At 40.9% G+C, this 12,179-nt stretch overlaps 1 protein-coding gene across 4 annotated transcripts in view; it reads left to right on the top strand.

Annotated features, from left to right (window-relative positions):
• LOC105195902 (myocardin-related transcription factor B) overlaps positions 1-12,179 on the top strand; it is a 209,379-nt gene that overhangs the window by 182,023 nt on the left and 15,177 nt on the right. The gene's annotated exons all lie outside the window — the stretch shown is intronic.

Below are 12,179 nucleotides of genomic sequence, written 5' to 3'. Positions count from 1 at the left end.
AAATTAATTGTCCGCGAAGCGTGTGTTGTGCGTAAGTACGAGCTCGCGCTCACGCATGCACGCACGCTCGCGCGCGGAGAAAAACGCAACGTTAAGACGGAAGAGGCGCTCGTGTTTATTAGACACGCTAGATGAGCTTGCTCGCTTTCCGCGGAAACGAGGCCTTTCTTTCTCTCTCTCTCTTTCTTTCTCTCTCTTTCTTTCTCTCTCTCTCTCTCTCTCGCCTTCTCTCTTCTCACTGAAAAGCTGCCACTTTTTCGTGAGAAATGGCACGAATGCGTTGTTCGAGCCTCGTTAATGTGTCTTTAACACGAATCAACACACTCGAAAGAAAAATTTATTGAAAAACTGAAACATTTAGTGCGATATGTTCAACTAAACTTGGATTGATTCAACAATTATTTAGTTGTACAGAAAATGATAGTTTATTCATGTCAACAGCATATTGAAATTTTTTAATAAAGAATCAATTGAACCAACTCTATATTTAGTTGAACATGTTGGTGTAAATATTTTATTTTTTTGATATATAAATTGTTTTCAATGCAGAGAGTGCTCATTAAAAATTTGTTGCACGGAAAGAGCGACTTCATTAAAAATTTAGTTAAATACAGATCTATAAAAATGATTTGGCTGGACTGTCAAAATAATTATGATACACTTAAATATGAGCAACACTGAAATAATTTTAACATTATAGCAATCAGTTTGAGCGGTCTATATAATTATTTTGGTCTAACAAAATTATATTCAGATCTCTATTCAGTTAAAATTTTAAACACTTTAGCAAAACTGTTCTTTACAGAAATTACAGCATAAACATGATATATGTGATGTAGAGATCCAATTACCACTATTCGAATTTATTCATTGAAGAATAATCATTCCTTTTAACAAATGAATTCTTAAAGCAAAGTAAAATTTGTACGTTTCTGTTATTTTTGTCAATTTATATGTGCTAAAGTAACAATTTGATTAGATACAGATCTGAAAATAATTTTGTTAAATTAGCAAAATAATTATGTAGGATACTTAAGCTAATTGCTGAAATATCAAAACTTTGTGTTTATCATACTTGAACCATTTTACATAATAATTATTTAGATGATTCGGCGCAATAATCTTTTCAGATTTGTATCAACTGAATTTTTAGAGATGTCAGTAGAGCCATTCTTCTTCTACCAATTTCCTCGATCATTATAAACGAAAGTGATAAAAATAGACTTGATCAAATTTGAACACAATTATTGAAAAATGTATAAAATGCCGGGTATTGATAAAGAAAATATTAGAAGCGGTACTTCCTATCTTTTCCTCTCGTTCTCGTATATTTTTACGTGCCGGAAAATTGGAGTTCACCAATAACTCGGTTAAAAAGACACGGTTATCGGAAACAGACGTGTCGCTGCCGTCTTACCAAAATGCCAGCCAGCCGGCGTGCTCGAACAAAGTGTGTATACCTACCTGGCGTGTGCCTCTTCTCTTCGCGGCATAAAGTCGGAACGTAGTTGTGGGTGTAACCAGTTTCCCGTGGGCTTAGCTGTCAAGCCCACGTGGGCCGCCCACGCGGGCCAGATATATTACTACGCCGCAAGAGAAAGAAGACGGCGCACGCGAACGCGACGGGGCCGCGGGGAGGGGAAGCCGAGAGAGGAAAGAGAGAGAGAGTGGCAACGGACCCTTCAGGAATGAGAGATGCGGCTTGCGACACAGGAAACAGTTTCACCTGGAGGGGCGCAGCATCCAGCACGCCAGCGAACGTGAAACTAAACGCGCGCGGACGGACACGTGGGTGGGCGCGCGCACTCGCGATGCGTGCATATCGCTTTCTTGACGACCCGCGCTTTCCGCGACTTCGCCCGACGAGAGGCTCGGGCTATGATGATGATGATCGGCGAAGGCGGCGTCTCAGACTCGTGACACGCGACCACAACTCTCGAACGTCGCTCACTTTACGAAATTCTACGACGCAATCCATTCACTTCGAGGGGAGACTCACTATTGCATTGCGACAGCATATTTGTAACGCCGCGAATCTATCACGAACAACACATTTGGGAAAGGAAAAAGTTGACGCGATCACGGATTGCTTTCGAAGCTGGACATTTTTTTTCCTTATTACGTCCCTTTATCTCTAATATTCGCAATTTTCGCGCATTTTGAAATGTAACACCTATTTACGGTTATCCTACCTTTTAAGGGATAATGACGATTGCGCGCGATTGACTCTCTCTCTCTCTCTCTCTTTCCGATCAGTCGGCATCGCGCGCCTGTTCCTGTAATAATCCTTTGCGAAATCGCGTGAGACAAAAACGTTATATACACCGTGAGTGCGTTCGCGATGTGATACAAAGTAGCGCTCGCCGGCGATATTCGTTTCTTGCAATTGCTAATTAATATGCCTCAGGGGCCGACTTTCGCCGCGTCTCTCGATGGCAGGTGTTTATCACGCAAAAACGATTGATTTACCAGCGCGATAGTCGAAACGCGACAAACGAACGCTTGAAACAATGCCGATGACTGACGTCCGTCTCGTTGTCAGTAGTATAGACGTTGTTAGTCGGCCCACACGTCGCTATAATTATCGTAACAGAGATATCGAACGATTTCTCTCGATGATTTCTGAACTCCTCCTCCAGCCGATCCAGCATCCTAAATCTAAATCGATGCGCACGTAAAATATGATTTTCGTGCTAAGAAAAGTGATTACTCCATTTTTTTTAAGTAACAATTAATTATTTTTATAAAGAATATTTTCTTGACAATAATCTTAAAATAAAACTCATTATTTACTCGAAGAAAGTAATATTTATTTAAAGTTTCGTGTATACACAGAAAGATGTGTACTTGAATTATAAGTAAACATTATTTATTTCAAATATTTTATAAGTTCATATATTCGCAGATCTATTATAAATTTGTCATAAGCATTCAATTTAAAATATATTCTAAAATTTAATTTATTACTTCAATCAAGAAAATTAGGCTAAAACAAAAATTAGCTTTCTTTTCCGTTTGTCTTTTTTATAATATTCTTTGAAAGTGTTCTTTGAAAATTTTCTTTTTTTTAATTTGTGATGAATATATTTTATGAGAATTTTATTTTATTAAGAAAATATTTTTTGTTAAAGATAATCGTTACTTACCAAAAGAAAAAAAATAAATTGTGTAATCGTTTTTTTTTTTTTTGGCAGTATTTGTCTACGTGCGCAGTTGGAACCGCAAAGCTAATTTTTGCAACATTCAAGCAGTAATATTGTTCGAAACTCTCGATTATTTGTGCCAATGAAGAAATTATTGTATTGAAAAATTACGATTAAAAATCATCGTTAAGCTCATTAATAAATAGCATTTGATTGCATCTCTTATATCATTTACAACTCTTCAAAAATATCTACTGTGGACATGTTTCGCGTGTATGAGCGTTAGATATGCGATAAAAATGCGAACCGTCATGTGTGAAATATCAGGGGTAATGGCGAAGTTTTACAAGCTCGAAACTACGATGCAACGTGCCAGACGTCCATTCGGCACCTCGTGCGTCGTCGTCCTCCAAGAAGACCAAAAAGAAAACACGATATCAAGGAAGAGAAGTAAAAAAATTTGAAAACCCGAAAAGAGACGAAAAATAGAGGCGCATTCGGTGCTGAAAATATTTCAATGTGCGAGGAACATATTGGATATTTAATTTATTTAAAGAGACTCAACGCTCTGATTTTATTAAGAAATGTCCAAAGTGAACTTGCATTGCTTTCTAAAACAAATGCTTTTCGCAAAGAAAGAAGCGAAATAATAGCTTATCATCCGCTGAGGTAGCGTAACTTTTTTTCCTGTCAAATATGACACAAGCTTTCGACGCAGCATCCGTTTTGCAAAGAGAGAAGAGGCGAGAGCATCGACGGTCGAGAAATGCGGCCGGTCGTCGAGGAAACGGCGGAAGAGGAGAAAAGAAAAAAAAGTAAAAAAGTCGCGGAAAGAGATCGCGAGCGGGAGGAGCGAGAAACGCGAAAGAGGAAAAGGGGATGCGTACTTCTCGTCGATTGATATAACGCCCCGATTTGCGTAATATACGCTCCGTCGTAAAGCTCCCGGTGATTTATCCCGGTAAATAAATAGATTTCGGTGTTGTTAACCCCGTTTTTAGCAGGGACAACGCGCGCGCGCGTGCGCGCGTGCCACACACGCGCGTCTCTCATCCTGGATCCTCCCGCGACGACTTACGTGGCCCGTGCTATCGTGCTGCGAGCGTGTGGTGCAACGTTCTGTGCGTGGGTCGTGGGAGGTGGAGCGCGGGAAGAAACGGCGCTGGCGCGCGATTAAAAATACTGGTTTCCTCTTCGAAGGAGGAGAGGGACGGGGAGGCGAGAAATAGAGAGGGAATCGTGATATTTAAGAATTTCGGGCAGAATTTACGAGCGCCAGACGGTCGACTCGGTGTGTCCCTCTCTCTTTCTTTCGGAGCGAGCGACATGGTAAATGGTGCAGATACGGCGAGATGTCGGATGGACCGATCGTCTCCAGCGGGCTGACTCCGGAATTCTTTCCACGCCCATCGCACGCGATGATCGCTCGATCCGGGGGCCCGCGCGTACCCGTGTTAAACGCGGAGTACGAGGATAAGCCGGAAACTCGTGTAACCACCTGAGATCTGAGAGACCATACTTCAAAGCGAATTAAATCCGTCACGCTTTAGGATATTTCTGAAATATTCGGACCATCTAAATAAACGCACGAGATACATATCACTGAGGAAAAAAAGTTGAATAATTTTTTCAACTGGATTGATTTTTTTCAGTTCAAACATTTACGTGTTTAAATTAAATATATGAATGCTTAAATTAAAGTTCAAGTATTTTATGCATTTTAAATCAAGTGTCTAAATAGTTGAACTGAAAAAATTTAATCAAGTTGAAAAATGTAGTCCAGTTAATAGTATACTAGTTTCTCGATGTAATATAGACGCACATGTAGCAGATTTCGAAGAAAACGTGTGAAAATTATTTGAATATATTTAAATAATGGTATTTAATATTTCTATTTACATACTCAATATTTAAATAATTTAGTATCTAATTTCAAGTAATTTGAGACAATTGTTTATTACCATGCAATTCGAAATTCACGACGCATTAATCCGTAATATGCATGTAATAAATGCGATAAATCTTAATACCTGCGCGAGGAAATAATTGTTTTATTTTAAACACTTCCGTAACTCTAAACTACATAAAAACAATTCTCACGTTTGCTACAAATGATCTAATACCAGTCACATTCCAGTCGCAGAGAAAAATCGAAAGATTCTATTTTTTTTTTTAGGAAATGATAGATTTGCACGATACTGCGTTCAATATCGATCACCAACAAAGATAATGCCGTTTGCTGTAATCGGCGATATCAGGGATAAATCAAAGTGCGCAGCAAACTCAAGGTGCGTTGCATCCGCGCACGACGCGCGGGGATCTCGTCATAAACACAGGGGAAAAATGTAAATCCACGCGTCATTATCGCTCCTCGAGGGGGGACATTACGAAAGAAACAAGTGCGCACGTCGATTAGAAGGCGTAGCCGGTAGGCGGAGCGTGCCCGAAGCCGTGTTAAGCTTACATAGAGCGCTAATATACACGGAGCGGACGCGCGCGAGCTCTATAAGTCACTTTTAACTACGTGCGCGCGCGTGCGTTTGTATGCGTATCGCACGATCGGCGCATTAAACGGCGTCCCTCCCGGCTACCGCGCTCCGCGATGCGATCCATGGCCGCGCGGCTGGAACAGCTGGAGGTACGTAGGCGCTGCTGCTTCGCTGCCTCCGACGTGAAAACGAAATAAATCGCATCTCGCGCGCTGATTATCCTATTAAGCGAATTAACTAGCGAGGTAATTATAAGCATATTACACGCGTCTCTCCTCCCCCTCGACCGTGAAGATACGCGAAGCGCGGAGCGCTCGTAATTTATCAAGGATAGGATAATTTCCCTCTATGCATAGTTCAATTTGCTCGTCGTATATTTCCGCTAAAATGGCTTTTCGATAATAACTAGTAATTAATTAACTGTGATAATGTTTGTTGTGTGCAGTGGACAAATATAATTGGATACGAAACATTTGCTAACGATATTGCACAATATTACGTATCGTTTTTCCTAATCATCCTTTATCATTACTCTTCTTTATGCAATTAAATTTTCATTCTTTTCATATTTAACATCATAGTTTTTGTATTCTTTAATACAAAACTGCTGTATAATTTTATTTATCCCCGAAGAAAATTTATTTAATTATTTTTTCGTTATTGTGATTATCTTATCACGAAAGATTCTTATACCACCTCAACTTTTCTTGCTTTTTTTTCTATTCCTCATCATTACTTCATTAAATTTAAATTCTTTTAACATCATTAATTTTAATACTTTGTTATGTAATTTTATTTGTTTTCGAAAAGATACTTCTTTCTAATTATTCTTCGATTATCATTTATAGGTACGTTATTACAGGATCGAATTCATCATATAAACGCGTTATGGTGTCTTTAATGTGGTCTTTTGTAAGTCTATGCGTAAGTCTATATCCGTAACGCTCGTATGCGAATAGGAAATAGCGCGCGGGAATGTCAATTAAATATAAATATGCCGTAATGAGCGGAATATAAAATACGACGAACGTCAAACGGACGCCATCGGGCATTCTTCGGGCGATATTCACGGTTGTGCCTTCCCCGTACTTTGACGCAAGTACACAGTCATGCATTCTCCGCCCAGCTGTGCTCGTCGGGAAACAATGGCGGGAAATGCGCCACTTGAAAAATTCAATCGGCCGCCGATAAATTCGTCGGCGAATTTCAATTAATATTCTAATAGGAAGGCCGACCATCGGGCATACCGCTTGGCAGAAATTAAACGAAATTTAATAAAATATGCTCAATGCCGATTTCACGAATGGTATTACAGTTAGAGCACACTTTGAGAAATTGAGAATCACTCCATACGCGCACGATTTTAATTAAAAGGACAACGGATTTGTATTTTCTTCTTTTCCCGTTGGACGTATATCGCGTAAATCAAATATCCTCCAAGTCACGGTTTTTCAGAAAAATTCTCTTCGTCTACGAGAAAATAATGGAAGATCGAAATAGTTGGCGTATAGAACGACAATGCTCCCATCGAGGGTTCCGCGAGCGCGGTGATAGAGTGGCCAGTTATTTGGGGAATGGAATATTCCATGGAGTTCGAAATGTTTACGCTGCTCATCTCACGAAAATCACGTAGGCGTGGAGGGGCAGGGGCGAGGGAGGGGGGGCTCCTTTGGTTTCTATTTCGAAGAAAAAAGAGAGAAGAGAAAAGAAAAATTGTCACGTTTCGGCCTGTCCACCGGGGAAGACGCGACGAAGAAGGAAGAGGAAGAAAAGATCGCGCGCGGTAAAGCGTGAGACAGAGTCGAACTAGAAGATCGAAGACCGCGGAGCCGTGGACGGAAGAGATAAGCGTTTGCACGGGAAAGAGCGTGCCGAGGAGAGGACGACGGAGAAGAGGAGACGACAAGACAACTTCTCTCGCGATCTCCGGGCTCGCAGGCTTTATTTATACCCAAAGCTGCCGTATTATTGGATCACCCCCGCCCAACGTAAACGTAGCTTACGCGAAGGCTTACAACACAGGCCTTTCTATTTCGTGAATGCCCGACTTCTATCCATCCACTCGGTGTCCCGGAGACGACACGGCTAAAGAGGATTCAATCGGATTCGCGATGACTCCATTAAAATTCTTGCGTGAAATAGAAATCTTTTGACTCTCCTCTCCCCCCGGCGTTTTGATGAATTCGCGTATTAAACGTTGCAACGTACAAGTGAGATCTATAACATTTATCGTACGCAAATCACAGAAATACGAGGGCATTCAACATTCATGGACCTTTGCATCTTTACTAACCGGAGAGTAATTTCTGTTTGCCGGAGTTATTATCCTATCGAAATGCAATATCTTGCGATCGTAAGGGTCTCCTGTAAACGCGTCATAATTCAGCATGATATACTGCAAAAGCTCCCTAATATTTATAGACCTTTCTAGATAATATCGACCTGATAATGCCTGCTGCAAATTATCCTGTTAGAAATGCCGATATCCTCCGGTTGTAGAGATAAATGGATGCGACAGCGTCGCGTTTTATGTACCTTCTTACGACACGGTCGAGGGTTAGCTATCGATGCTGGAACGCAGACGATAATTTGTCGAAATCGGTTGAAGAGCAAGACCGAAAATTGGGGTCAGACCGGTAGGAATGAATTCACGAAGACATAATATTTATGGGACTGCCGAAGGAATCCGGTGTCTTCCGGAACTCTTTAACGCTTTAACGCCGCGCTCAGAATTCCGGTCGCGTTGATTTATTTGCCGACCGTCGTCTTCATCGTCGTAAAGCGTAAAGCAGGCGCGTAAGGAACGCGTTAGCGAGATGATGTCGTAAAACCGACGACAGCTTTGGGGTGGCCTTCAGTTGCGTCCCGCAAGTCAGAAATTCGCGAATCGGAATAATACCATCGCTTAGAGAATGTCGGCCGTAAGCGCAACTTTTATGTACCTACACACTCAAAAGCATCATCTACATTTTGTCTACCAAAAATACACAAATTCAAAGTAAAGATTCATACTTTCGAAAGCTGTAAATAATATTCGTGTGCAATTTTTAATTCGTTTTATAGAATTTTGCAAAAATTTTGTAAAAAATTTTGAAATTTAACTTATCTTTATTTGTATCCGAGTAGCTTCGTAAAAAAATCAGCAAATCATTGAACTGAAGTGTCGATCTAAAAATTAGAGATTTCAAGCTGTAAAATGCTTTTTGAAAAATTCTATTATGAGAATTTTGAAAAATTCTATCATTTTTTACGAAATCACACTCTCTTGAAAGTCTATTTTTTAAGAGTAGAATAGATAATGTTTTAATTTTGCTATCAAATGTACTTGAACGATTTTAAAGAAAGGCATTGAAAGTTGATACTTTCATTCTTACTTTTACGATTAGTTGTATGCAAGCTGTGACAGGAAGTAAAGTCGCATCGAATATAACAGTACTTAAGCAACGAATCAAATATATTATCCAATGATTCTTACGAATTGGTCGATTACCAACTACCGTTGAATTAACGCGAGTGCTCGTAAGCGCGTTGCATAGCGGAGAGGAAGAAACGGCCGAGGCGAGAATCAAAGTGGCAAAGGCTGTACGCCTTCGATGCACGTAGGAATAATCGCCTCCCTTCCCCGAAGAATGCACCGGCGCAAATCTGCATTCTACGGATGGCGCGAATGCCTGCGGCGGCGCGTGGTTCCCATATCTCACGGCATCCGGAAACTTTGCAATTAACACTAGCACTCTCTCGATGCGGCGTGGGAGGCCGGTAATGAATTTGGTTCGAAGTGAACACGCTCCCGATATATGTCCGCGCGCACAAACGCGTGCGTGTAATTACAAACCGCTCGCGTAAGTAGTCCCGCGTCACTCGAGTCGATGGGATTTACACAGAGAAGTAGTAATAATAAAGATCATAATATCGATGCGATATTATCGTTGTGAGAGTTTTATTGCAATAGTAAAAGGTGTCTGCCGTAAAGATTTATTGTGTTTACTGTGAAAACATTTGCAAATACTGGAATATGATAAATAGCAACCTCAGCAATGTTCCGACGCATTAATCACCCACATATTTGTACGCGTAAGATCCACATAAATAATGACAGCTGCTTCAGATCGATAAGATCTGAATGATTTTTATGAAAAAGAAAAAATGGATATAACTTTCGATAATATCGCGTGCGTACATTTTATCTCTAAATAATACTTTTGTGTACTTTAGAAGAAAGACTCGATACAAGTTATTTATTTAAAAATATTTTACGAGCTAATTAGTATTTTACTAGATGATCTAAATTCATTGCCCCATATTTTTTTAACGTCTACTCTTTAAGTCGCGAAATATATTTCAAAGTTATTTTCTCGAATTTTATACTTCCCGTTCTCTCGTACGTATCGCCATTAATTACGGCGCGATGAAACTCGATTTCGCGCGGAACTCGAAGGATGCTCGACCCCATGGGGTTAAGAAATTAACCACAGCGGCGCGGTGTGGCTCACCGAAGCGAAATAACGACGGTAGCTCCCAGAAATGCGAAACACAGTGGGAATTTACGTAAGCGCCATCGACCACGAGCCACAAAGTCGTAACCTGCCGTGCCACCGGTTACGCGGGACAACTATGCACGTGCGCAACGATGCACGTGTGCCGTATTTGAGAAACAGAGAGATAGGAAGAAAGAGAGAGAGAGAGAGGACCATCGTTTGGTCCAGCATTTCTCTCGATAGCTAGCGTCGCTCTGGTCGTTAGCATCTATCTTCTCCGCGTCTCTTATTCTCTCTTTGGTGCTCCCCAATCTGGATTTGCTACATTACGCTTTGCTTCGTTTCGCTCGACTCGGCGGCTTACCTAAATCTACATTATCCATCTTCTAATTATAAAATTGGAAATGGAGATTGAAATCATACCAGTCAACGAACTTTTAATGTCACTGTTAATCTGAAATGATAATTTCTGAAATATTTGGAAACTTTCTGAAAGGTATAAAAATTTAAAAATCTCTAAAATTTGAGTATACTTCGAGGTTTTAGTCTAATAAATATCCCGGTGATTTATAAAACGCGGTCACAATTGCGACATTGCAGGGCAAAGTCGATTGTCCATAAAGAGCAGCGTTGTCGTTACGACATATTGTTGAGTTTGCGCCGCAGTATTATTAAAGAGACTAGGTAGAGCGGAGTTGGCAAACTTATTATTTTGCGGCAACCAATCCCGATCTGATTTAATTCGACGGAACGAAATCGCTAATTAACACGAATTATTATTATTACGATGCGATAATCGCGGAACACGTCGATTCGGAATCGCGATCAAGTACGAATTATAACCGTAGATACAAGGTGCAAGCAAACACTACGGAATCTTATCAACGCGCTTTAATCGCGATGGTCTTATCCCTTAACGAGCATTCTTGATCGGTATCCCCGTTATCGATCCCGGGAATCACGTTCGGAACGTAGCTGTACTCGTGATTGCACATTTTGTTGTACGAAGGATAGCATCGGGGCGTTCAGAGGTTGGAAATATTAAAATACACGAGGGTCGCGTCTGCACGAAAGCGCGCTGGTTACGACACGAGAAAAATATTGTTTTAATTCTCGAGACACGTCGAGAGATGGAACAAAGGGGGCGGAGCGAAAAAACGAAATAAATGCCAAAGTAGAACTTGCTAGAAAGTAAAAGAAACTATAAGACGCGGAGGCACAAACGCTAATGGCCACGATGGCCCTTAGCTAGCGAGAGGAGGAAACATAAAGGATCAAATTCCGTGATAATTTTGTCTTGCTCGTACATTGTTTACGTAAGGAATGCAAGATACAGATGCGATACATCACTCCGAACGAGCCGAACTTGCAACGTGTCGCGCTTATAAGTTATACCAAAATATAATGCCAAGGTACATTGTTGCCCGAATTCTCGGCAAACATATTTCAATCCCGAAATAGTAATCGAAATGTAACTGCACGCGAGAAATTTAATCATTACTCATCAGCGTCGGCGTCTAGTCGAAAACTTCTAGACGCGAGTGTAGGCAATTTTCATTCAACGTTGACTAATTTTAACAAGACGCGAGGGATCCAGAGCGAAAGAGAGAAAACTTCCAATTTAACGTTCGTTGACGATTCGAGGGAACCTGAACTCGAGTTTAGCAGCAGCGCTAAAGTAACAAATCCCACCGCGGATGAGCCATTATGCTCAAAGGCAGTGCGCCAGGCATTTCGCCGGCACATTGGCTGCTTTGAATTCAGATTGCACGGCCATGCGGCCTCCGCGTTTTTGTTCTTCCTCTTTCGCAGGCAATTTATGCAATCTGGCCCGCGTCGTGCGCGTATTTATAACCGCCGACCCTTTGTGTGTTAATTTGTATTCGGGTATTTCTTATGCGGAGGAGAAATCGTGAATCTCCTCGATCTTTTTTGATCGATCCAATGCATTTTTGGCATCTTTGCGCTTGCATTTCTCGACTTACGGGAAAGCAAGTATTAATTGAGAAACATTAATAATGCTCGATTAATAGCAGCGTTGTGTTAATCAAAAGTTTACAATTATTAAA

Source organism: Solenopsis invicta, chromosome 16, assembly GCF_016802725.1.
Source record: "Solenopsis invicta isolate M01_SB chromosome 16, UNIL_Sinv_3.0, whole genome shotgun sequence".
Classification (NCBI taxonomy): domain Eukaryota; kingdom Metazoa; phylum Arthropoda; class Insecta; order Hymenoptera; family Formicidae; genus Solenopsis; species Solenopsis invicta.
The sequence above is the reverse complement of the archived record's forward strand: the minus strand, read 5'-3'. Positions and strand labels throughout refer to the sequence as shown.